This window comes from Microcebus murinus, chromosome 13 (genome assembly GCF_040939455.1).
Source record: "Microcebus murinus isolate Inina chromosome 13, M.murinus_Inina_mat1.0, whole genome shotgun sequence".
In the NCBI taxonomy this organism is placed as follows: domain Eukaryota; kingdom Metazoa; phylum Chordata; class Mammalia; order Primates; family Cheirogaleidae; genus Microcebus; species Microcebus murinus.
The window spans coordinates 5,019,357-5,045,948 of NC_134116.1; the positions used below are offsets into that span (position 1 = coordinate 5,019,357).

Sequence of the window (26,592 nt, forward strand, 5' to 3'; positions counted from 1 at the left end):
TTTTGTTATTTTGAGATATGTTCTTTCTGTGCCTAGTTTGCTGAGGGTTTTTGTCATGAGGGGTTGCTGGATTTTATCAAATACTTTTTCTGCATCTATTGATGCAGATGCAAACTATATGTTCATATAGTTTTTATTTTTAATTGTATTTATGTAGTGGATCACATTTATTCACTTGCATATGTTGAACCATACTTGCATCCCTGGGGTGAAGCCCACTTATTGATGATGAATTATCTTTTTGATGTGCCGTTGGCTAGTATTTTGTTCAGTATTTTTGCAGATATGTTCATGAGGGATACTGGTCTGTAGTTTTCTTTTTTTATTGTATCCTTTCCTGGGTTTGTTATCAGGGTGATACTAGCTTCCTAATGAGTTAGAGAGATTTCTCCCCTTCTTAATGTTATGGAACGGTTTCAGTAGGATCTGTGCCCTTTCTTTGTAGGTCTAGTAGAATTTGGCAATAAATCCAATCTGCTTCTAGGCTTTTATTTGTTTGGAGATTTTTTTATTTCTCTTTCAATCCTGATATTCCTTAATGGTCTGTTCAGGATTTCTATTTCTTCCTGATTCAGGTTTGCAGGTTTTATCAAAGAACTGTGACCTTTAAGAAGGGAAATGCCGGGCCGGGCGTGGTGGCTCACGCCTGTGATCCTAGCTCTCTGGGAGGCCGAGGCGGGCGGATTGCTTGAGGTCAGGAGTTCGAAACCAGCCTGAGCAAGAGCGAGACCCCGTCTCTACTATAAATAGAAAGAAATTAATTGGCCAACTAATATATATACAAAAAATTATCCAGGCATGGTGGCGAATGCCTGTAGTCCCAGCTACTTGGGAGGCTGAGGCAGGAGGATTGCTTGAGCCAGGAGTTTGAGGTTGCTGTGAGCTAGACTGACGCCATGGCACTCACTCTAGCCTGGGCAATAAAGTGAGACTCTGTCTCAAAAAAAAAAAAAAAAAAGAAGGGAAATGCCATGTGAGCACCTTAGTAGCTTAAAAAAATTAAAGAAAGAAGGGACCCGACTAGAAAAGGGAACAAAGAAATGTGCAAACCCCCAATTTTTTCTCTTTATATGTGAGCAGTATTCTATTGTGTAAAGATAACTATATTAGCTAATCTACTCTCATGTTAGTGGTCTGTTTTAGTTTTTGGCTATTGTGAACGAATCTGCTATGAAAATTATTTCAAAGTACCTTTGTGAATATGTGTTTTTATTTTCTTTTTCTTGGATCCTTAGGATTAAAATTGCTTGATTGAAAATGTAATCATTGGTCAAAATTTGTTTAATCTTAAGGTACTCTTAAGATTGGTGCATTTCTTTATATGTAAATGTACCTCAAAAGAAAAAATTGGAACTACAAATAAATATTAAAGTCTAGTTATTTATATACATGATGAAGTATTAGGGGAAGTGTGCTGTGTACTGATGTCTGTGAGTCTGTATGAAATGTATCAACAAATTAAATGACTAGGCATTTGGAAAGAGAGATGAGCAGATGAATGCTTAAGTGATAAATCAAGTATATTAAGCTGTTAATGGTAAAATGTAAGTGGTGGGTATATGACTGCCACTTGTAAAATTCTTTCAACTCTTCTGTTGCATTTTTGCATAATTAAATGTTGGAAAATATTACCTACTATATTAACAATATGGGGAAAACTGAAATCCATATTTCTAGCTCAAACATGTTGTGTGGTAAATATGAAAGAAAAAGGCAAATTCACTAAGTAAACAGGTTGTATTTTGTAATCTAATTGGATAACTCTAAAGTATTATAGTATCCATCTTGTTTTTGTGTTTTTGTTGCTTGTACTTATAGAGTGCAGTGATGCTATCATAGCTCACTATAACTTCAAATTTGGATAGAAGTGATCCTCCTGCCTCAGCCTCCAGTGTAGCTAGGACTGCAGGTGCAAGCTGTCATGCCTGGTGAATTTTTCTACTTTTGGAGAGATGAGGTCTCACTATGTTTCTCAGGCTGGTCTTGCACTCCTAGCGTCAAGCAGTCTTCCTGCCTCAGCCTCCCAAAGTACTAGGATGACAGGCATGAGCCATCATGTCCTGCCTCCATCTGGTTTTAGTTCAGGGTGATGCTGGTCTTATAAAATGAGTTGGGCAGTATTACCTCATATTGATTTTTCTGGAAGAAATTACACAGACATGGTCTTAATTTTCATTAAATATTTGGTTAAAATTTCCAGTAAAATCATCTTGTTCTGGAGCTTTTCAGGGAAGAAAATATTTAATTATGAATTCTATTTTTACTAATTATAGAGCTATTCAGATTATCTATTTTATATTAGGTGAGTTACAGTTGTTTGATTTTTTTTTAAAAGAGTTGTTCAAATATATCTAAGTTGTCTAATTTATGTATATAAAGTTGTTTACAGTATGCCCTTATTCTTTTGATGTCTGCAGAGTGTGTAGTGATATAATAATCTGTTTTATTTCTGATGTTGGTCATTTGATTTTTTGTGTGTCTTTCTATAAGTTTCTTAATTTTATTTATCTTTTATAAAAGCATTGCTACAGTCCAAATTTGTTTTCCCCAAATTCATAGTTTGAAATCTAACCTCCAGAGTACTTGTATTAGAAGGTTGGCCTCTGAGAGGTGAACAAGTCATAAGGGCTCCCTTAGGAAGGGGATTAATGTCCTTATAAAAGAGGAAGAGGGCTATTTCTCCTTTTCTTTGATCTTCTGTCTTCTACCATGTGAGGACTCAGTGTTTCTCCCTTTGGAGGACATAGATAACATTCAAGACACCATCTTAAAAACAGAGACCAGGCCCTCACCAGACACTGAACCAGCAGGTGCCTTCACTTTGGACTTCCCAGCCTCTAGAACTGTGAGAAATAAATTCCTGTCCTTTATAACTTACCTTGTCTGTGGTATTTTGTTATAGCAGCAGAAATAGACTAAGACAAACATTTTTTTTTGTTTCATCAATATTTCTCTATTGTTTTTAATTTTTATTAATAATTTCATTGCTTTCTGTTTTTTCCTTTATTATTAGTTTCCTTCTGCTTTATTTGAGTTTATTTTGCCCTTTTTTTCTAGTTTCTTAAGGTGATCATTTAGACTATTTAAGTATTTTCCTCTGCTCTACTCTATGTACAGTCATGCATTCTTTAATGATGGAGATACATTTTGAGAAACACAGCAGTGGCTGATTTCATTATTGTGCATATCATAAAGTGTATTTACACAAACCTAGATGGTGTAACTACATATCTGGGCTATAAGGTATAGCCTATTATTCCTAGGCTACAAACCTATATAGCATGTTACTGTGATCAATAGTGTAGGCAACTGTAACACAAAGGTAAGTATTTGTGTATCTAAACATAAAAAGATACAGTAAAAATGCAATAAAAAAGATTAAAACGGTACACATGTATAGGGTACTTACTATGAATGGAGCTTGCAGGACTGGAAGTTGCTCTGGGTGAATCAGTGAGTGAGTGGTGAATGAATGTGAAGGCCTAGGCCATTACTGTAAACTATTGTAGACTTTATAAAACTTAGGCTATTCCACTTAGGTACACTTAGGCTACACCACTTAATTAATTTATTTATTATTTATTTATTTTATTTTTTTTTTTTTTTGAGACAGAGTCTGGCTTTGTTGCCCAGGTTAGAGTGAGTGCCGTGGCGTCAGCCTAGCTCACAGCAACCTCAAACTCCTGGGCTCAAGGGATCCTCCTGCCTCAGCCTCCCAAGTAGCTGGGACTACAGGCATGCGCCACCATGCCCGGCTCATTTTTTCTATATATTTTATTTGGCCAATTAATTTCTTTCTATTTATAGTAGAGACAGGGTCTCGCTCTTGCTTAGGCTGGTCTCGAACTCCTGACCTCGAGCAATCCGCCCGCCTCGGCCTCCCAGAGTGCTAGGATTACAGGCGTGAGCCACCGCGCCCGGCCCACTTAATTTATTTTTAAAAGTTGTTTTTTCCCTTCAATAACAAATTAGCCTTACCTTACTGTAGCTTTTACTGTATAAACTATTAATTTTTTTAACTTCTTGATTTTTTTAAAATAGCACTTAGATTAAAATGCAGATTGTATAGCTGTATAATAATATTTTCTTTATATTCTTATTCTATAAGCTTTTTTCTGTTTTATATCTTTTTTATTACTTTTTAAACTTTTTTGTTAAAGACTAAGATAAAATACACACAGTAGCCTGGGCCTGCACAGGGTCAGAATATCACTATTACTGTCTTCCACCTCCACTTCTTGTTCTGCTGTAAACCCTTCAGGGACAACATGCCTAGAACTGCCCTCTTCTATGACAGCAATGCCTTCATTTGTAACACCTCCCGAAGGACCCGCCAGGTGTAGTTTTACAGTTGAATATTACAGTAAGTATTAAATAGAAAGAGGAACTCTAAAGTAACAATAAAATGATAGTATAATGAATACATAAACCATTATGTATTCCCAAATATTGTGTACTGTACATATGTGGAATACTTTTATATGACTGGCAGCACGTTAGGTGTATACACAAGCATCAACACAACCACATGAACAATGCATTGCACTACCATGTCTCTATGTGAGAAGAATTTTTCTGCTCCCTTTAATCATATTTGTGGTCTATCATTGACCAAAATGTCATTCTGCAGCATATGACTGTATTTAGTACAATACATTTTTCTTTCCACACTGCTTTAGCCATGTCTCACAGATTTTAAAATCTTGAGTTTTCATTTATATTCAGTTTTATGTATTTTTAAATTTCACTTGAGTCATTGTCTTTGATCCAGTGATTATCTAGTAATACGTTGTTTGGTTTGGAGATTTTCCAAATGTTTGAAAATTTTTCATGTTATCTTTTTGTTATTAATTTCTAGATAGATTTTACTGCTGTCTGAGAATACACTCTACGTGATTTTAATTCTTTTAAATGTGTTCAGTTTTTAATGGATTTATCATATTTGGTATTTATTAGACACTTGAAAAGAAAGTACATTCTATTGGTAGGTGAAGTTATCTATAAATTTCAATTAAATCAATGTCTTTGATGCTTGTATTTGTTTTCTATGGCTACCATAGCAAAGTACCACAGACCGGGCGGCTCACTCAACAGAAATGCATTGTTTCACAGTTCTAGAGACACACGTCTGAGAGCAAGGTGTTGGACAGGGTTGACTCTTTCTTAAGTCTTTGAGGGAAAAATCTCTTCCATGTCTCTCTTCCAGTTTCTAGTGGTTTGCTGAAAATATTTAGTTTTCCTCGACTTAAAATGTATCACTTCTCTATATATGGGGTTCTCCCTGTGTCTGTCTCTATGTCTAGATATTCTTTTTTATAAGGACATCATTATATTAAATTAGGGCTCACCCTAATGACCTTATCTTAATTTTATCATCTACAAAGAGCCTATTTCTTATTAAGGTCACAGTCACAGGTACTGTAGGACTTCAACATATTTTAGGTGGTATATGATTCAACCCATGACATTGGTCATGATAAAAGTAAATAAATGGGAGGCCATTAGTCTGCAGTGGTTCCAGTGCCCTAGGTTCTTGTATAAGCAAACCAAAATGCAATTCAGTGTAAATGGTCCTATTCTAGGCCATCAGAAACTATGAACTAAATCCTAACTAGGAACTTTCCACTAAGCTTCCCAAATCAAAAATTACCAACTAAACTCTAACTAGGAAATTTCACAAAAAAGGCAATTGCCCTAATTAACCAATCAAATATTTTCTTTGCCTTTCTTCCACATTCACCTTTTAAAATCCTCCCTTCCCCCATGTTCCTTTTTTGGAACTTCCAAACTCCTTGTAGTCTGGAGCTGCCCAATTGTGAATCACTGAATGCTCAAGTAAATCCTTTAATATTGTAATGTGTTTCATTGTACCTTTAAGCAGTTTGGATGTCAGAGAGATACTCAAAAGAAAACCCTGACAACGACCCCTGGGAGCAGTGTGGGACCTCAAAGGGTACACATTGGGCCCTTGTGGTCACTGCTTTCTCACTGCACATCTGAAAGTTCCTGCCAGTAAGATGCTCTTGGACCCAAGCTCCACAACTTTTTGCCAGAACTCTTTGCTTCTGTTTGAGCATTTAAAAAATATCGATTAGTTTCAGAGCTGGACTAGTTCAACTTAAACTAGACTGTGTCCATGAAGAGGCCTCAGGTAGGTAAGGTTTTGGGGAGACAGGTAATAATGGTTTCATCTGCATCCAAAGAGTCTAGGATTCTAACTGGGAATACCCAGACCCTGTGTTTTTTAGAAAAATGGGTGAACACTACCAAAGACAACAGAATTACAGTGACTACCATGAAGACGTTTTAACCTAAATAAATTTATATACCAATAGGGCCCACTGGAAATCAAGAAATCCTGAACATGTCAGACACAATCTCCTTTTGTAAGGGTCCACTCTCTACACCAGGAAAAGAGGGAGACTAAATCACTAAAAAATTAAGGAAGTATTGACTTACATCTACATCACAAAACTTACCTTTGTTTAAGGTACTTTTTTTAGTCTTAAATTAACTGGGCCCTTTTCTATACTTTTTTGTTTTCTTTTGCCAAATGATGATATTTAAGCTTGAAGTTTAAGCTCTTTGAGTTTCAGATGTAAATTTTCCATCCTGTCCCCTCTAGCACCTGAGGGATATCTCTTTGATATGCAAATTTGGGAGAAGATGTCTCATCAGAAAAATAGAGCAATTTGGAAATTGGGCAAATAAAAAATTGTAAAAGTCTTTTCCACAAATATTATTGAAAAGCTTTTGCCATCTGGGCAGGTAATTTCATCTTGATCCATCTGCCAGAAACACAATTCAGTTGCAAATGTTCTTTTATAAATTGTTGAGTTCTTATTTACTCCACTTGGCATGTGCCTAAAAATTTAGAATGAAAACTCTAAGATCTGTTCCTGTTGATGTGTTCATGTATGTCTTATGTATGTATGTACGTATGAGGGATGTCTGGAAAGTATCCAGCCATTGTTAATATAACAAGAACATATTACATGGCTGGATACTTTCTGACAGCCCTTGTATGTATAAATTTTTAAACCTATGACTGATATTGCCAAGATTAATTTTTAATAGAGCTTTATTTAATTAGTTTAAAGAAAATAAGTGTTTATATAAATGAAATATTTATAAAACTCTTAGAAAAACAGAAACTAACCCAAATATTTTTCAAGTTTGCCTGGTCTGAGAAATCTTTGGTCAAAGAAAGCTGGTTTAAGTCTGGTAGTTTAATTAAAACAGGCATGCTTCTGAGCTGTCAGCATTAAATATAGTGTGGATAAACAGCATTTATTCTACCTGGGTTTACTAGTCAAACATGTTGATGTTGTCTCAACTGGATGTTTAAGAGTTATGATAAAACTATGAGCTCATCCTAAGAACAAATGAGAGGCTATCCTAAAGGAGAGAATTTTTCTTTAAAGAAATAATAATTGGGAAGGTATTAGGCTGAGGTGGCTGAAGTGCCTTTGTAACTGCAAGACCAGCTCAAACTGGCCTTGTTTTTTGGACAATGGAATGTCAAGTCATGTTGCCTGGGCATGCGTGACAGAAAAAGCTTTGGCCTCTAATGATACCCAGAACCAAGGTTTCCTCCCCACAGAACAAGGAAGACCAGAACATGACTGGAACTTGAACTCTGGAACCCATTCAGAAGTGAGGGGTCTGTTGGCCAGGAAAATCTTGTGCTAAAAAGTCTACCTCAACTTTCCTATTATAAATGGTAAAATTTGAAGCACTCCAATCAGACCCTGCCAGGCCAAAATTCCTAGTACTATCCCTTGTTAAAACTTGTCCCAGACCCCAACTTGAGGAGACAGATTTGAGCTGTGTCTCCTATTTCCTTGATGGTCACCCTCACAATAAAGCTTGCCTTTTCTCAAAAGCAGGTGTGATAGTATTGGGTTCTATGCAAGGGGGGGGCAGTGACCTCATCACTCTATAACACCACGAGTTCCTACGTAAGCAAACTAGAAACCAGCTCAGTATAAATGATCACATTCTAGAATTATATGAAATCACCAGCAAACTTCTAACTTGGGGCTTTCCCAAGTAATGCAACAGCACCACTTTAACCAATCAAATATTTTCTGTGCTTTGATTTCATGTTCACCTTATAAAGCATTCCTCGGGCCTCTTTGTTGGAGCCCATTACCACTTGAAGTCCAGGGCTACCTGATTCATAAATTGTTGGATGCTCAAGTAAAATCTTCAATATTTTAATGTGCTACAGTTTATCTTTTAACAGTCAAAACTGTAAACCATTCAAATGTACTTGAGTAAGAGAAGAGATAAATACTGTGGAATAGTCATACAATGGAATCCTACTCTGCAAAAAAGAATAATCAATAGACACACACAACATGCACATATCTTCTAAGATCACATTTAACAAAAGGAACTAGACATTAAAAAGTACACATTGTGTGTGTACACTTCATGTGTTCATATGCTTCTAAGACAAATCTATAGATATAGTCAAAAGACGAGATTATAACAAACTTAAAGATGCTTGGCTTTTATTAGTGATTATAGAATTGAGCAATAGCTCATGCTATAATATAATATAGAATGGGTGTTCCAGTGAGCTAAGAAGTAGAGGTTGGGTTTTAGGCAGAAATTGGCTTTAAAAAGAGAAGAAACAAAGCAAACAGATTGGTCATTTCAAAGTTTCTTTCCTTATAAGATAAAAACAGAGGGTACTTCATCCTGCTCTCTGAAGTAAACCGGGCCCCTTCTGATTGGTTGCTATGAATTTCCATTTGTTTGTTTAAACTAGATGTTTCAGTTTGATGAGTGACTTCATTCTGGTATGGAACTCCTGACCTTGAGCAATCTGCCTGCCTCAGCCTCCCAGAGAGCTAGGATTATAGGCGTGAGACACCGCGCCCGGCCTGACTTCACTCTGATTTAGTCTGGTCTGTTGGGGCCTAGTGTAGGAATCTAGTCCATGAGAATGGCCTATCATAAATTTCATTTAGCAGTATATACACGTACACATACATATGCGTGTTTCAAGAACAAGCAAATTAGTTTATGATTGAAATAAGAATGATATTTTAGTATATTTTTGGTAGGGATGAAGGGTTATCTGGATTGAGGCAAAAGAGAATTTGCTGTGTGATGGATAGATTCTATACCTTTATTAGATTGATAGTTATATTAATATATAATTTTCTCAAAAGTTACTGAATTACATAAGATCTGTACATTTTATTATGTAAAATTCTTATATAAAAAATTACAGTGCTAAGAGCTTACTTGCTTTATTGATGAAATATATCCCAATAATAAATGTCTCTTTTTTCTGAAAGTATACAATAAGACATTAGAATCATGTGAGTTATATGGAGAATATATGAAAAAACTTATAGGCTAAAAAAATACAATAACCCCATTAAAAAGTGAGCAAAATACATGAACAGAAGTTTTTCAAAAGAAGGTACACAAACGGCCAACACACATACGAAAAAATGCTCAACATCACTAATCATCAGGGAATTGCAAATTAAAACCACAATGAGATATCACCCCTGTTAAAAATGGTTTTTATTAAAAAGCCACACCTCAAAAAATAGATGCTGGTGTGGATGCAGAGAGAAAGGAATGCTTATATGCTGTTGGTGGGACTGCAAATTAGTACAACCTCTATGGAAAACAATATGGAGATTTCTCAAGGAATAAAAAGTAGACCTATCATTCTATCTAGTAATCCCATACTGGGTAACTACCCAAAGGAAAATAAGTCATTTTATCAAAAAGACACCTGCACTCAAATTTTTATTGCAGCACAATTTGCAATTGCAAAGATGTGGAATCAACCCAAGTGCCCTTCAGTGCATGAGTGGATTAACAAAATGTGCTATATGTATACCATGGAGTACTATTCAGCCATAAAAAGGATGAATTAATGCCTTCTGCAGCAATTTAGATGGAACTGGAGGCCATTATCCTAAGTGAAGTATCTAAAGAATGGAAAAACAAACACTACATGAACTCTCAAATAAATTGTAATTAATGGATGGGCACATATGTGCACACAGGGAGGTAAAAGTCATTGGAAATCAAGCAGAGGAGAGGCAAAAACCTACTTAATGGGTACAACAAACACTATTTTTGTGATAGGTACACTTATAGCCCTGACACAACCAGCACAAAAGCTATTCATGTAACAAAAACATTTGTATCTCCTTAATATTTTGAAAGGAATGAGTGAATGAATGGATCTAAAGAGGCTTGGCCCTGGGGCAAGGTAATTTACTTTTCTATGGGTTAGTTCACTCATTTGTAAAATGGAGATATTAATATTCATAGTAATTGCCTTATGGTGTTATAAATATTAACTTAGTATTGTAAAACTCTTTAAAGACTCTCTGGAACATAATAAGTGCTCAGTAAATATTAGCCATCATCATCATCATTATTATAAAATGAAGAAAATATATGAAAAAACTTATGGGGTTAAAAAAGTATACCACTTCTCTTTCTATGCATTTTGGATTATTTAAACTTTGATATGCATATAGATAGATAAATAAAGATAGATATGTATATATATAAATTCACAAATAGACAAATATATTTTGTTAAAAATGAATAAAGAAACATTGCTGATCTTGGTTTGCTCTAGTTTGATCTGCAGAGTCTTGAAGAGACAGTTAGATGCTAGTCAATGAAATATGTATTAAAATTACTTGGAAAAAACAGAAAAGTTGTGAAATTTATAAATATTACATAAGAAGGTATTTAGCCACAATTTAAATGTATAAACATGTACTATTTATCAAATTAAATAACACATGATCATGAAGATCCGATAAAACAATCTACTACATTTTTCACTAAACAAATAGTAAAAGCCATTTACAAGACATGTTTAAGGAAATGTTTTCTGTTTTTTTCTGTTACGGGTTCTAACTCTTCTGTTAGTTTTGATTAATCAACTTCTGCATACGTAAGCCCATCTAGTACATCATATGAATAAAGCTGTTCATTTTCATTATATTTGGACCTATTTGAGAACAATGTTATTTTCCTTGGTTGGCAAGTGGTTATTTTTTACTCTAAACTGCCATGATTTTATTACAGTATTATTTATAAAAGTTATACTCTGGAATTCTTTGAAATGTGCTGGCTGACTTTGTGCTTAATCACGGACAATGGCTCCTTTGTGGTAAGTCTTATAACTGTGATGCAAATAAATGTTGCTCTCTTAGCCTGTATTCCTCTGCAATTAGGGTAGGGGAAAGGGAACTTTGAAATAGGTCTTGCACTTAACGATAAAAGAAAGTAAGCATCACAAAACCAGCGCCTACCTCCCAACTGAGGTATCACAAGAATGGAAGAAGAGGCACCACATGTACTTGCCATCAAACTGGCACTGCCTGATCAACATTAAGGTGCTCAGACAGTAGTAATATTCTTTGGAGGTAGGGGACGATGGGGGTGGGTAAACTCAAAACTAATGGGCGTGGTGAGCATTGTAGGGGGGGAAGGACACGTCTCAAATCATGGTTGGGATGTGGCAAAGTCATAACATGTAACCAAAATGTACCCTCATAATTTCCTGAAAAAAAAAAAAAAAACAGTGCCTAATGCAAAGACTGACAGAAAACCTAGAGAATCTAATGTATTCATGGATTTGTTAATATAATTCATAAGCAAGAAATCTGCATATTAATGTAATGGGTGAAATTGATACTCTTTAAAAGTAAAATTTAGCATTAATACCATATAGTCCATTGCATATCGATGTTACATATAGCTTATTTAATGCCAAATTGTAGTTTATGTTACATCTAAATTTGTAACTTAGTATCTTGATGTTTCTGTTATATATAAGGCCTTTGAAATGCATACTTTTCATATGATTGTCCTATTTTACATGTGATTTTTTAATATTAATTCACCTCAAACCTTCTTTGGCAAAATAAGGGAGTAAAATAAGGTTATAAAGATGATATTGGAATGATATATTTTAGTAATTATATGAAGTCAGCAGTCAAATGGTAATGGTAGTATACCATAAATGATTCAAGAAAGATTCAGAAGAAACTATTTTCTACTATGGAAAAACTTATGAGCTGCTTAAAATAAATATTTTGAAGGCATAATTGAAATCATTTACTAATAAGAATGAAAGGAGACAAAAAGGTCTTTAAGCTTTTTTGTTGCTATTTTTTGAGGTGGACAACACTGGGAAAAGAGTAGTTTCTGTTGTTGAATATAGGGTTCTGTTTAAGCAAAATAGTGATTAAATAGTCTTTAAGTTAATAGAAACTAAAGTGTCCTAACATGAAAATGCAATGCATAAAACTTATTGAGGAGTCCACTTGCCCAAGGCCTCTTGGCAGTGGCTCCGGGTCATGGTCCTCAAATTTGGCTCAGAATAAATCTCTTTAAAATTATTTTGCAGAGTTTGGCTTTTTTCCATTGACAATTTTGGCGTAGCCGGCAGGACCTCAGAGAAGACTCAGGGCCGCCTAAGGAGCAGCCGGACTCGGCGCCAGGTACCGGCTTGGCCCTTTTAGGCCTCTGACTCCGAGCTTCTTTGGCGGGAACTGGTAAGTCCTCCAGAGATCCGGGCCTCCTGCTTTTGGTTGATGGTCTTGGTTTATTCTGAGCTGGTTCTTTTCCTAGGAATTGTTGTTTGGGATCCTAATTTAGGTTTGGAGGTGCACTCTAAAGGGCTTTCTCCGTTGCCTTTTTCCTCTCAAAACTAGTTTCAATTGGCTTGTCTGCGCATTTGCGCAAGGAACCCAACTGTGCTATTCTTAGATAGATGAGAGACTGAGTTTCTCAGCTCCGAAGATAAGGGGCAGCTTTCTCCTCCCAGACCTAAGGCAGCCCTGGGCGACCAGGGCCCTGAATGGGAGTTGCCTGGGGCTCGAGTAGCCACACAGGGAACCCCCCAACAAATTAATTAAAAGAAGGCTGGGTCAGGAAATGGGCATAAGAGCTGATCACTCCGTGTTTTGAGCCCTCTGGGAGGTACTAGACCCCCAAGAGAGAAACAGAGACACGTAAGAGGGTGGGACCCACTCAATGGTGAAACACTGAGGAGTCCCACCCACAAGCAGCACACTCTGATCCACTACACCAAACCCTAGACCACAGTTTGGTTCCTTGAAAACAAAAAAAATGATGAGAAACAAATTCTTTAAGAACAAAGAAGGGCAAGGAAAATGACTCCTGTTGGGCACCCCAGTTGGTTTGTGGCATCTCTACTTGCAAGTATTTTTGTAAATGAAAAGATTCAAAGGCATGCCAGGTTTTCTAGGGCTCCAGCTGGTTATAGCTAATTCTTGTGCACAAGTTTTTTAAGAAAGGGCAAAATTACATCAAGAAAAATTCAGAGCTGAAATGGTCGACCCCCCACTATTAAAATGTCTCAATCTATCTGTCTCTCCTCCTTTCTGGCTACTCTTAAAATCTGCAAACTTTTTCTATTGATGTTAAGATAACTCATTGTTTGTGGTATTTACAATTGAAAGGCTACCTGGAGACCCAGCAGCCAGTTCTAGCTAAAATGCTAACATAGAAAACTCATTTCTGGAAAAAAAAAAAATCAAACTGCCATCCATAGAAACTGCTTTACCCAAAACTTTGATCCACAGGCCTAATTAACTACCTATCAGGTCAACTAAAGTTTGCCATGTAAACAAGTTCCAGTCTCATCAGAAGAAATTTAGATCCAGCTTTCTTTTACACACTGGTGAGTTTGTGTTACTATATCATGGCTAAAGTTCTAGGGTAAAATTTATCAGAACTTTGTGTGTATGTATGTGTGTGAGAGAGTGTATATGTTTGGGTATGTTTTATGTCTGTCCATGTATTACATGTTTGTGCTTATAGGTTTCGGACTGTTTTAATTAAGGGAGCGCTCATAAATTAAACCCAAATGCTTCATGTGAATTTAGTAACCTTTGGTAAATAAGCTATGTTATTGTTACAGTCGGGATACCCACAGCATTACCGGACAGAGAGACAGAGTCACCGAGGATGTAATCACACAAGAGGAGGTTTATTTTCTGGCTAGCCAGGGTCCCAGCCCCAGAGCACCAATGCAGTGGCCACCCTTGCAGGCAAGGACCCCGACCGGAACAATGGCATGCCTTTTATCCCCATGGCGCACAAGCTGCGCACAAGCTGATCATGCATGGATCATGCGTTGACCTTTAAAATGATTGGTTGCCCACTATTGCCTTTTGAAATAATTGGCGGGTTGGTTGCCCTCTATTGCCTGATGGGCCAGTCGCCCATGCTTCAGTGACCTCATCCCATAATTCCCCTTACAGCGGTGCAGCAAGCAAGCAATGACCAGAAGCAAAAGTTTGCAGTTAGCTCATTGCCCCACCCAAGTAAATTCCCGACAATTGGAAAAATTCCTCTGCCCTTCTCCCTCTGCCCTACAAATTCCTCTGCTCTTCCTCTGCCCTACAATATTATTAAATAAATAAATAAATAAATAAATAAATAAATAAATAAATAGGTGTTATTGTAAGGCTGGTGGCGGGCCCCCTCCCTTCCCTAGATCAAAAAGGCTCATGAGACCAGACCGGCCAAGGACAAAACTGCCAGGTCCCGCTGAGAGGATCCACACCCAGATGTCCACCTGGATAAGAAAGTTTTGGCTCCTGGATTCCACGAATACCTCCAGCCCCTCCTAAAATCCCCAGCTCTTCCCGCCAAAAGTCCCTAGCCAGGCCCAAAGGGTATAAAAGGCCTCAGCCCCTTCAAACAGTGGCGACTTCTGGGGCCCCCTCTCTTGGGGCCCCAGGACCTCGTCCACGAGTGTATAATAAAGCCACGTGGTTTGGCCCCCACTCTTTCTCTCTCTGTGTCTCTTTTCTTTTTGATCTAGGGAAGGGAGGGGGCCGCCACCAGCCTTACACCAAGTAGAGCAAAAAACAAAATTTAATCATCAAAGGTGTATAAAAAAATTTTTTTTTGTTTTGGTCTTTTAATCCTAACTGCAGATATAGTTTACTTCCACTGATTGAATGCCTGTAGAGAGGTACACAAGGTGTGTTTAACTCACTATCATCTAATATTAACAGTACTGTGAGGGATTCAAAGTTGTCCTGAAAGTTGTAAAGAACTCAAATTGAAAGCTTTAGTTTTACCTTGGTCTTGTCCATTTTTGTCCTACTCTTTACAATCTAGCTGGTGATGATTACATTGTGTTACTGTAATAGAGTTTTTGCCTAGAAAAAAAATTTTTTTCTAAATTATTAATTTTTATATAACATTTTAAGATAAAAACTGAATGATGGTTAAAATCCATGAGAATCTCAAAGTAATCTTACTCTATAAATGTGCTCAAGTTTATGCACTAAAAATTGTTTTGAGACCATTTAGATTATTTTTTTTTTTAAACAGTTTAATCTTGAGTCTCATGTAAAAGGCATGTTACCACTTTGTATCATTGTTTGAGGTGCTAACAATTGATGCTAAAGGTTTTTTCCACAGCCAGGAGATCTTATGTTGATGGGATTCAAAAAAACTAGCTTAAAGTAAAGCCTTCAGAAGCAAAATTTTCTGACCTTGCCTGCCTCTTGTGCCAATTCTTCCCTGAAGCTAGCCATAAAACCTAAAATTATTCTATGTAAAATGGCCATAAAACAATTATCTGACCTACTTTGTTTTACTGTAAAATCCATGCCAGAAAGGGCTTTGTCCTACACCCAGAAGGGAAAAATGCACACTCAAGAGACCAAGCAAAATATAAAACGCCTTGCTGGTTCTGCCACTAAGCCTGTTAGAATTAGCTCATATCCTTTTTGTCCGATCATCTTTCTACACAGCTGTCCATACTTTAAACATAAAAAACGGACAATTTCCCCTGAATCTTTGTGTTCATTCTAAAGGTGTCCATGTATAAGTTTTAAGTCTTTCTCTTATTAATCCTATTAATTTTAATGTCAGTAAATTTTCAGCAAGCCTTTAGGAGAACAGTGGCCTTTGCTCCCAAACTTTGAGTGCCAGAGACATTTTAAGGCCTACAATGCCAATAGATTTTGTTTGGGGATATGATGTTTTGGAAGGATCTAATTAGCTAATACCTTTAAACAAGATATTCTAAAATGACTACTATGTTTACAAAATTTAGAAGTGATGTTATATTTATTTAAAATAACAAGTCTTATTAAAATGCTTATTGGTTCTGATAAGATTTGAGTTTGTATTTTAATTCGTGTTCTGTTACATATATCTAATTTACAGGGTATAAAATGGTTAATAAAAAAGTAACTTAAACTTTAAATAGCGAAGATCTAAGTAAGCTGCTAATATAGATGAATTAGGTAAATACAAATGCAATAAATACAAATAAAGTTTTCATGTAATTTAAAATCTTAAAGTCATTATGTTAAGTTAAAAAAAAGATGATCATAAAATGTCATTATATGTCCCTTATAAATGGTTCATTCATAAGGTAAAATACTAGAACATCAGTTCTTAAATATAAGTTTAAGTTTATACCTTCATAGCTTTATATTTAGGAATACTAATGAAATCGGTGACTAACAGTTCAAAGTTACTTTAACTTACTAGGTTTTTCTGAGAGTTGACATTATGATTAGTACGTGTAATTAAAACTTCTAGATGAAAGAAAAACAACTCTATACAAAAATTCTTTTAATAAAAATGTTATACAACATAAGTATTAGTTTTGTTTTGTTTTTTTGTTTTAACATGTGCAAAACCTTTTTCTTTTATTCAAATCTGTAAATGTTTTTACAATTTGGTGGGTAGAAGGAGCCATCTAAGTAGAATAGGTCCCCCTTATCCATGGTTCAAGTTACCCACAGTCACCACAGTCTGAAAATATGAAATGGAAAATTCCAGAAGTGAACAATTTGTAGGTTTTAAATTGCATGCCGTCCTGCATAGTATGATGAAATCTCACACCAGTGTGCTCTCTGTCCTGCTCGGGACATGAATCATCTGTTTGTCTAGCATATCCATGCTATATACACTGCCTAGCTATTAGCATAAATAGGGTTCAGTACCATCCACAGTTTCAGGCATCCACTGGGAGTCTTGGAACATACCACCCTGAATACAGAGGGACTACTGCACTACAGCGAGTGGGTACATATCTATTCAAGAACCAATAAATAAAATACACATGTCCTCCAAAATTATCTCTTCTTCAGGATTATTCAGAAAGAAATAATCCAACTACTCTAAACTTTTGTTCTCTTTAGAAAAGAAAACAGGCAATAGAGGGGGAACTGGCCTAAGTACAAAGGGCCACTTGTGATAGCCTAAGAAAAATGTATCAATAGTTTCACTTTTGTTTAAAGAAAAGGTAGAAGTAAAAAAAAAAAAAAAGACAAGACAGAAGAAAATCCATATTCATGTTAATGTCAGCATCCAACAAATTAGATAAAGAAGCAAGAAAATTTAGGGCCTTTTCAGGGAAAAACAAGTAGTTTGATCTGTCTAGAGAATGACATTTCATTTATTCAACAAATGATTTACTAAGAATTTACCATGCCAGGCACAAGGGAGATTTCTGGTACAGGCAGTACCCAGAAATGACAGAATCCCTCGTACTTGTGGAATTTTACACTCTAATGGAAAAGGCAATAATATTAATAATACAAATACTCAGTATTTGCAAGTACTATGGAGAAAATTAAAGCCGAGTAAGAAAGACAGGAGGGGAGGATTATTAGTTCACGATTTATGGTGAGTAAAGGTAACACTTAAAAATATTTGAAAAGAGACATATAGGAAGTGAAGGAGCAAGGCTTGCAAATGATCTGGGAAAGAACTTTCTAGAAGGAAAAGTAACAAAAAGGCCCTAAAGTGTGGGAATGCCTGACATGTTTGTGAAATTGTAAGGAGGCCAATGTGACTAGAACAAAATCATCAAAAATGAAGAACTTTGGCTTTTAAGATAAATGAAATGAAACTATCTCATTGATAACAAATACAAGGTTTTCAACCTGGGTGACAGGAATAAAGTTAACATAAACTGTAAAGTTTTAAACAAACAAAAAAAGAGGCTTATTTTAGGTAGCAGGAAAGATGAGATTAGTGAAAATCTATAGTTTCTACAGAGCCTTCAGGTGGGGAGTGAATTCTTACAGGACTAGAGATAGGAACATGAAGTCATCTGCATAGAGATGACAGCAAAGAACCCTCAGGTAACAAGCATGAAGAGACCAAGTGCAGATCCCAGGTAGATGCCCACATTTCAAAGGAGGGAAGATGAAAGGGCTGAGAAGACATAACCTTAAGAAGTGAGTGAGTGTGAGTGTGTGCATGAGAGGCGGTGGGGGGAAGAAGAGGGAGGGAAGGAGCAAGAAAAGGGGGAAGGGGGGAGAGAGAGATGGCATGCAAGCAGTATTGACAACATTGAGCATTAACTTTTTAATCTTCCTTTTTAAAAATCTTTGATAGCTTAGAAGTTGAACATTTACACCTTGTTTTAATTTCCATGACTCTGGTTGTTAGCACAGGTGAGCATTTTCAGCCAGAAGCATTTATTTTATCAATAACTTTATTCACCCTGTAACCTGCTTTAGCCCTGAGACCTGAACACATACTAATTTTAATGACTGAAAAGAAAACTGAAGGGAGAAACGGGGCAGCGGCGGCGGCGGAAGCGGCGGTCGTGGCCGGGGAAGTGAACGCTTTACCCAGAGGGCCCTGCGCCGCCCTTCTCCGCGGCGCCACCGGCCTGGCGTCCACGTTCGCGGCCTTCTGCTACATGCTGGCGCTGCTGCTCACCGCCGCGCTCGTCTTCTCCGCCATCTGGCACATTATAGCATTTGATGAGCTGAAGACTGATTACAAGAATCCCGAAGACCAGTGTAATACCCTGAATCCATTGCACTAAGTGTTTCTTCCCAGTCAGGCCGCTCTCGAGGATGAACGTTTCTATGTAGTTCTGGAACAAAATCATCTTCTTCAGAATGTACTGAGGACTTCATCTTCCTTTTAGATTACCCATGTAGGAACAGCTGAAATGTCTCCTCCACTGAGAAATCTCCAAGCTATAACCCAGTCCAAAGCATTTTCCTTTCCGCTTTCCTATAGTACCCGGGCGCCTTCGGCCGCCCCCGGCGCCCACGCCCTGCTGGCCGGCGCCCCCGCCGGAGCCCCTAGTTTTGTTAAAAGATAATTTTGTTTGTGGGCATTTGTGGAGATAAACTTTCCTCCCATAAGTTTTGCTAACTTGTGTTTGATAACGTGTGTTGTCATTTAGTTCAAAAAAATCTTCTGATTTCCATCTTGATTTCCTCGTTTGTGAAGTGATAATTTGGTAGAAGGTTGTTTAGTTTCCATGACTTTGTGTAAAAATGAGAGTTCCTGTTGGGATTGATTTCTGCATTTATTCCATTGTGATCTGAAAAGAGACATGGCATAATTTCTATTTTTTTTTTAAAAATTGTTTGAGACATGCTTTGTGTCCTAGGATATGGTCAATCTTGGAGAATGACCCGTGAGCTGATGAGAAGAATGTGTATTCAGTGGTTTTGAGGTAGAATGTCCTATAAATGTCAGTCAGGCCGTTTGTTCTGGAGTTCTGTTTAAGTCCATTATTTTGTTTAATTTATTGGTTTTTTTGAAACTACTTATTCAATATGTAAATGATCATTAAAAATTAAGTGGATATAAAAGTTAAAGGTTTATAAAAGTCTTAACTTAGTCAAATTGGGTAAAATTAGATGGATTTGTTTATAAGATTTTATTAAAATTAACTTTGATCATTAGTACACTAATATAATTAAATTTGGTTTTCTCTTTTTTTTATTTTTTTAGGAGTATAGAATTTTTTTATTTCCATCTTGATTTCTTCATTTATGAAGTAATCATTTAGTAGGAGGTTGTTTAATTTCCACGTTTTTGTGTAGAAATGTGAGTTTCTGTTAGGGTTGATTTCTACTTTTATTCCACTGAGATCTGAGAAGGTACATGGTATGGTTTCTATTTTTTTAAATTTCTTGAGATTTACTTTGTGTAAATCTCTAGGATATGGTCAATCTTAGAGAATGTCCAGTGAGCTGATGAGAAGAACGAATATTCAGTGGATTTTGGGTTGAATGTCCTGTAGATGTCAGTCAGACCCAGTTGTTCCAGGGTTTTGTTTAAGTCCATTATTTCTTTATTAATTTTCTGTTTGGAGGATCTGTCTTGTGCCGTCAGTGGGGTGTTGAAATCTCCGGTGATTATGGAGTTGCTATTAATCCTTTTGCTTAGATCCAGTAAGGTTTGCTTTATGAAACTGGGTGCACCTAAGTTGGGTGCATATATATTTAAAATTGTTATCTCTTCTTGTTGAAGTGTGCCCTTCACCATTATATAATGACCCTCTTTGTCTTTCACTACTTTTGTTGGTTTAAAAACTAAATCGTCTGAAATTAGAACTGCCACGCCAGCCTTCTTTTGGCTTCCACTTGCTTGGAATACTGATCTCCACCCTTTTACTTTTAGTCTATATGCATCCTTGCAGGTTAGATGTGTTTCCTGAAGACAGCATAGACTTGGCCTGTATTTTCTTATCCATTCAGCCAGCCTATGTCTCTTGAGTGGAGAGTTTAAGCCATTCACGTTTATTGAGAGAACTGATAGGTAAGGTAGATTACTGTTCATTCTGTTGGGTTGGATGTTGTTGCTTTGATTTCTCTCTTGAGCCATTGTATTATCTGGCCTTTAATCTTTGGGTTTTGGTTGTTTTTATATTCGTGAGTTTTTATTATGGTGTTCCGTGCATAGCACTGTTTTGAGTACTTCTTGTAGGGCTGGTCTTGTCTTGGTGAATTCTCTGAGACTTTGCTTGTCTCAGAATGTCTTTATTTCTCCTTCATATATGAAGCTTAGTTTTGCAGGGAATAAGATTCTAGGCTAGGCATTGTTTTGTTTCAGAATAGTGAGAGTGGGGCCCCAGTCTTTCCTTGCTTGTAAAGTCTCATTAGAGAAGTCTGGTGTTATTCAAATTGGCTTTCCCTTGTATGTCACTTGCTTCTTTCGTCTTACAGCTCTTACAAGGGCCTCTTTAGTTGATATTTTGGTCAGTCTGATGACTGCATGTCGTGACGTCTTCCTGTTTGGATTGAATCTCCCAGGGGTCCTCTGAGCTTCTTGAACTTGTATATCGAGATTTTGAGCAAGGCCTGGGAAATTTTCCTCTATTATATCTTCAAATAGCTTGTCCAACCCTTGAGTGTTGTCTTCTTCCCCTTCTGGTAACCCTATGACCCTCACATTAGGTTTCTTCACATAATCCCACATCTCTTGTAAGCTTTGCTCTTTTCTATTGTTTCTCTGCCCTATCTCTGTGACTGTTTTATTTAGTTTGAGGGTGTTATCTTCAATCTCTGAGATTCTTTCTTCTGTTTGATCTACCCTGTTCTTGAGACTTTCCACTGTATTTTGTAGTTCCCTGAATTGATTCTTCATTTCCAGGAGTTCGGTTAAACTTTTCTTCATTGTGTCTATTTCTTTAGTGAACTTTTGTTCTAAGTCCTGGAGGCTTTTTGTGGTTTCTTTGTGTTGGTTATTGAGTTGTTCTTGCAGATTGTCGAGTTTTCTTATGATCCACATACAAAATTCCTCTTCTGTCATTTTGGCTGCCTGATTTTGGTTGGTGTCCATTTCTAGGGGGCTGGTGCTCCTCTTTGGTGGTGTGTTTTCTGTTTGGTTCTTCATATTTCCAGAGTTCCTTTGCTGATTTCTTCCCATGTCTATCAGTTGTTGTTTCTTTCCTTTAGGTTTTTGTTTGGGTATTCACATGCCTTGTTTAGTTTCTGAGCCGTAAGGTGGTGTCTGTGGGTGAGATTTGACCACTTCCTGTATAATGAGTCAGTAGGTGCCGTGAAAAGGGTGTGCAGGATGTTTTCCCTGTCAGTAGATGGCTCTTGCTTGGAGGAACAGGCTATGCTGTTGTTTTTGTGTACTGTTATCAGCTGTTGTTCCTGTACAGGGGCACTCTAGTGCCTCAGGTGGTGGGTGGTGCCCTGGGACTTCCAGGTGTGTCCTTTTCTCCCCCTCAATGAGGGCTGGTCTAGGAGAGAGACTGGGCGGAGCTGGGTTGGGTAAGCCTGCCCTCAGGCACCACCAATGCCGTTAGCAGGGGTCAAAGTTCTGTTCTCTGCTTCCAGGAAAAGCTGTCAGGGAGGGGACTGGAATGGCCCCACTCAGCCAGAAAGTCTGCGTGTGGGGGTGGGGCTGTCTGAGTTCCACCGTCTGGAGCGGGCCTGGCTTCTTTCCACAGTCCCCAACTCCGCAGGTACTCCTGGGCCTCTGCCAATAGGCCAGACCACATGCCACCAGGCCTCCCCAGACTGTGATGCCAGCGGGGAGGTTCCCTGCACAGAAACACCACCTGGGCTGGGCGCACGGCCTCCTTTTGGGAGGAAGGTTGCCCTCTAGGACGCTGATCTGCCCCTGGAGGCACACACACCTCAGTAGGCTGTTCCTGTATATCCCTTCTGTGCCCCGGGCAATGCGAGACCTCGGTGCACTGGATCTGGTCTGCAGGTCTGACCTCTGTGCCCCAGAGTTCAAACTATATCCCCACCAGGGAGAGGAGTGCTGGTCCCATTTACCCACAGGGAGCCCAAGCTTGGTCTATGTCTCTTAGCCTCAGGGTCTGCCCCATTCTCCTGGCATCACCATGCCAGCAGCACCTGGGAGGGCGGGCGGGTAGGGAGCTCAGAGTCTGAGTTCCCCTCAGTCAGCTACAGGGCCCCAAAAGGGAAGGTCTCATTCCCTGGAGGTGCCTCCAGCTGGTGGCTATATTGTCTCTCTGGGCAGCCGCGGGTAGGGTCGGTGGAGGGGAGAAGGAGGCAATATGGTGCCTGATGCTCAGCTCAGGTCTGTGCACACGGAGGTGCCCTGAGGGATTTGGGCACCTGGTGCCGCGTCCGCTACAGACTTACCTCTTGTTGGCGGCAGTCGTCTCTGGGCTGGTGTCTGGAGGTCTCTCCACACGCTTGGGAGCCACCAGCAGTCCCAGATGCAGGGAAGGGGAAAGGTGACTGATCCACCTACCCTTTGCCGCTGGTCTCCAGGCTGCTCCGGCGGTCTCATCTTCCAGTTCTCCTCCGCAGCCTCCTCCCGTGGAGTCTTCTGTGGTCTCAGGTACCCCTCCTTCCGGCCCTCGTCCGCTGTGTGCTCGTCTTCTTGCTTCTTTCTTCTAATTTCTGCTAGAATCTGTCTTTTCCGCAGAGACACTCTGTCTGGCGGTGTTTCTCGTCCGCCATCTTGATCCAATTCCCCTACTCCAAATTTTGTTCCTACTATTCTGTATATTCTGGCTTTATCAGGTACTCCTTTTGTCATATTAAAGATCCATGGAGGCCGGGCACGGTGGCTCATGCCTGTAATCCTAGCTCTCTGGGAGGCCGAGGCAGGCGGATTGCTCAAGGTCAGGAGTTCAAAACCAGCCTGAGCAAGAGCGACACCCCGTCTCTACTATAAATAGAAAGAAATTAATTGGCCAACTAATATATATATAAAATTAGCCGGGCATGGTGGCGCATGCCTGTAGTCCCAGCTACTCAGGAGGCTGAGGCAAAAGGATTACTTGAGCCCAGGAGTTTGAGGTTGCTGTGAGCTAGGCTGACGTCATGGCACTCACTATAGCCTGGGCAACAAGCGAAACTCTGTCTCAAAAAAAAAAAAAAAAAAAAAAAAATCCATGGAAAACATACCTGATAATATATTTTGAAGATTTTTCCATGCAAAACTTAAGGAAATGACAGTAGGAACTCTCCCCAAACAACCCCAACAATAAAAAAATGAACACAAATAATTGCTAAAACTCTTTTGAAATTTTTATTTTTGATTTTATATTTAATTTTACTGTGGTTAGTTAACTGGTCTGTGATATCATTTCTCTAAAATGTACCCCTATTTTTATAAGTATTTGGTCAATTTTTATTAATGTCTTATATTTGCTTAGAGATAATATTCATGATGTTTGTTTTGTTTATTTTGTTTAGGTTTCCTCCTATAGATTCATTAATTGTCTTGTTGAAATATTTTATCCTTATTGAATTTTATGGGCTTAATATACCACTTTTAGCTCAATGTTTCCTAAAATCTACTTTTCTGATGGTGAATGAATCTGGTGCTAGTAATGAAATTTCCATGATTGCATTTACTTCTATTAATTTCAGTCATTCTAAGAGAATATTTTTGGTTGGTATAAATTACAGAATTTTAGCAATTCTTTTCTTTTTTATACTCTTAGACTGGGCGAGGAGGTACATTATTAATAACAAGGGCAGCAAACTTAGTATTGGCAGGTGACTGCTGTCTCTTGACATCATCAATTCCTCCCAAAAGACTAGAGTTCACTGAGTAACCTTCTTTCTGAACATCTCTCCAGGATCTACATGCACTGGTTAAGATACTCTCTGAAATAGCTATATATTGCTCTATAATTGCACCTAGAGCTTAGATGAAGCAGAAAATTCTCTTCATTGTTCTAAACTCTGTCCCTCTTGGAATTGAGTTGGACCTGAAATGGTGTTTTAAATCTCAGACACCCATATTGAAGATACATCATCCCCGGAAGCTGTTAGTTATTTCCCACTGTATGTTTAAAACCTAATTTATTCCTTCAATGTGTTCTACCTACAGTAAATCTAGGCTCTATCATAAAATTCTCTCAGATAATTTGTTATCCAGTATGTAATTATGATTTGACTTGGATAATCACAGCTTTCTGTTTTCTCTATTTAGCTTGTGCTTTCATCTCAAGGAATTAATAGTCCTGTTTCTTCATTTTTCAAAGTTTCCCAAACCCTTTAGGGGTATTCCATATTTTGCATAAGAAATATTTTTACTTACCTACACATTTTTAGAAGTAAGAATACCCACATAACTTAAAAGATTGTTGAGTATCACCTACCTTTGACAATTCATTATGACCAACTATTCTGTTAAGAATCAGCATGATTTTGCATCTCAGAGTCATATCCATGGTCCTAGATCCACAGTAAGTCCACATAACCTTAAAACATCATGGACACAGTCTATTACAGGAAAGAAAGAGAGCTAATTGTAATGTACTTTAAAATAACTCTCCATTGAAATTACAACTAGGTCCTGGGAAAAGATATATGTTACTTAAATGAAAAGTTACATAAATTACAAATGGTTGTCTTTAAACAGCCAATAAAAACAGACTGGAGGCCGGGGCGCTGTGGCTCACGCCTGTAATCCTAGCTCTTGGGAGGCCGAGGCGGGCGGATTGCTCAAGGTCAGGAGTTCAAAACCAGCCTGAGCAAGAGCGAGACCCCGTCTCTACTATAAACAGAAAGAAATTAATTGGCCAACTGATATATATATAAAAAAAATTAGCCGGGCATAGTGGCGCATGCCTGTAGTCCCAGCTACTCGGGAGGCTGAGGCAGAAGGATCACTCGAGCCCAGGAGTTTGAGGTTGCTGTGAGCTAGGCTGACGCCACGGCACTCACTCTAGCCTGGACAACAAAGTGAGACTCTGTCTCAAAAAAAAAAAAAAAAAAAAACAGACTGGAAAAAATAGGGAAAAAAATGTATCAGTGACATTATAACACTTAGATTTGAGTTGTATACTTCCCCTTTTTCATGGGTCTATATTTTAAAATATAGCTAAAGAGTAATGTTCTTATTTGTCCTTGGTGGAGTTCCTCTATTTAGTTCTTAAAAATCCATAGAGCATACACATAGAAAATAGCATTCAAAATAGATTACTGGACAAAAATAAAATATTCCAGGTTAGGGTATAAACTCTGGAGTTACATCTTAGTACTCACCCACTGTGTGACATTGGGAATAGTATTTAGTGTCCCATGCCTTCATTTTTCTCCTTTAGAAAGTAGAAGATGATGTCAATAGACAGTACTTATATCAAATGCTTGTCATAGGAGACAAAGTAATCTATAGAAATCAATTAATGTGGAGCATAGCAAATAAATGCTCAAAAATGGTATCTCTCAACACAATTGGCTCACTTAATTCTTAACAACTTATACAAATGAATGAACTTAACTTTCTCCTCATGCATTACTAAAGAAGAGAAAATTGTAATATATTTTAAATGTGAATAAATTCAGGAACTTAGACTCATTTGCTACTAGGTCCCCTCGAACAGTGGAGCTATGTCTGCCCGTATTGTAGCTTACACATTTCCCTAGGCACCTTTCCAAGGCTCCCTCGACCTCACCGTTCCGCAGACTGCAGATGAGGGGGTGCAGACAGGGGTGAAGCCGGTACGGAAGGCTGACACCCCCTTGTCCCGCGTAGCGGCCTGCGGGACTCGGGTCTCACGCAGGTGAAACGGCAGCTCCATGACGGAGCCCCACAGGCAGCGCGAGGCGGCGGCCTCCCGAGGGCTCGCGGCGCACGCGCAGAGCAGCGGCGGGCAGGGGAGGTGGCGGGCGGCGGCAGCGGGAGCGCCAGCGCGGCGGGCGCCACGGCGCACGCGCAGGCAGACGCCGGCTCCGGCCACGCCCGGCGCGGAGCCTCACGGAAGACGCCGGCGACCGCGCGCCCAGCAGGGAGCTCAGGGCGCTGAGCCGGCGCCGCCCTCCAGCTGCCCCCAGGGACCAAGACCCCAGAGTCGTTCTCGGTCGTACTTGC

At 38.5% G+C, this 26,592-nt stretch overlaps 1 long non-coding RNA gene across 3 annotated transcripts in view; it reads right to left on the minus strand.

Annotated features, from left to right (window-relative positions):
* The window catches only part of LOC142874790 (uncharacterized), a 79,834-nt gene extending 53,511 nt beyond the window's left edge, over nt 1-26,323 (minus strand). For 2 of the 3 annotated variants that reach the window (XR_012922411.1, XR_012922410.1), the window contains exons 1-2: nt 26,177-26,323; nt 24,878-25,001 (exon numbers count right to left, since the gene is read on the minus strand). This is a non-coding gene — a long non-coding RNA (uncharacterized LOC142874790). Of the gene's footprint in view, nt 1-24,877; nt 25,002-25,766; nt 25,820-26,151 lie in introns of all 3 variants that reach the window. The other variant, XR_012922412.1, reaches the window with a different exon arrangement.
* Nucleotides 26,324-26,592: the final 269 nt, after the last annotated feature.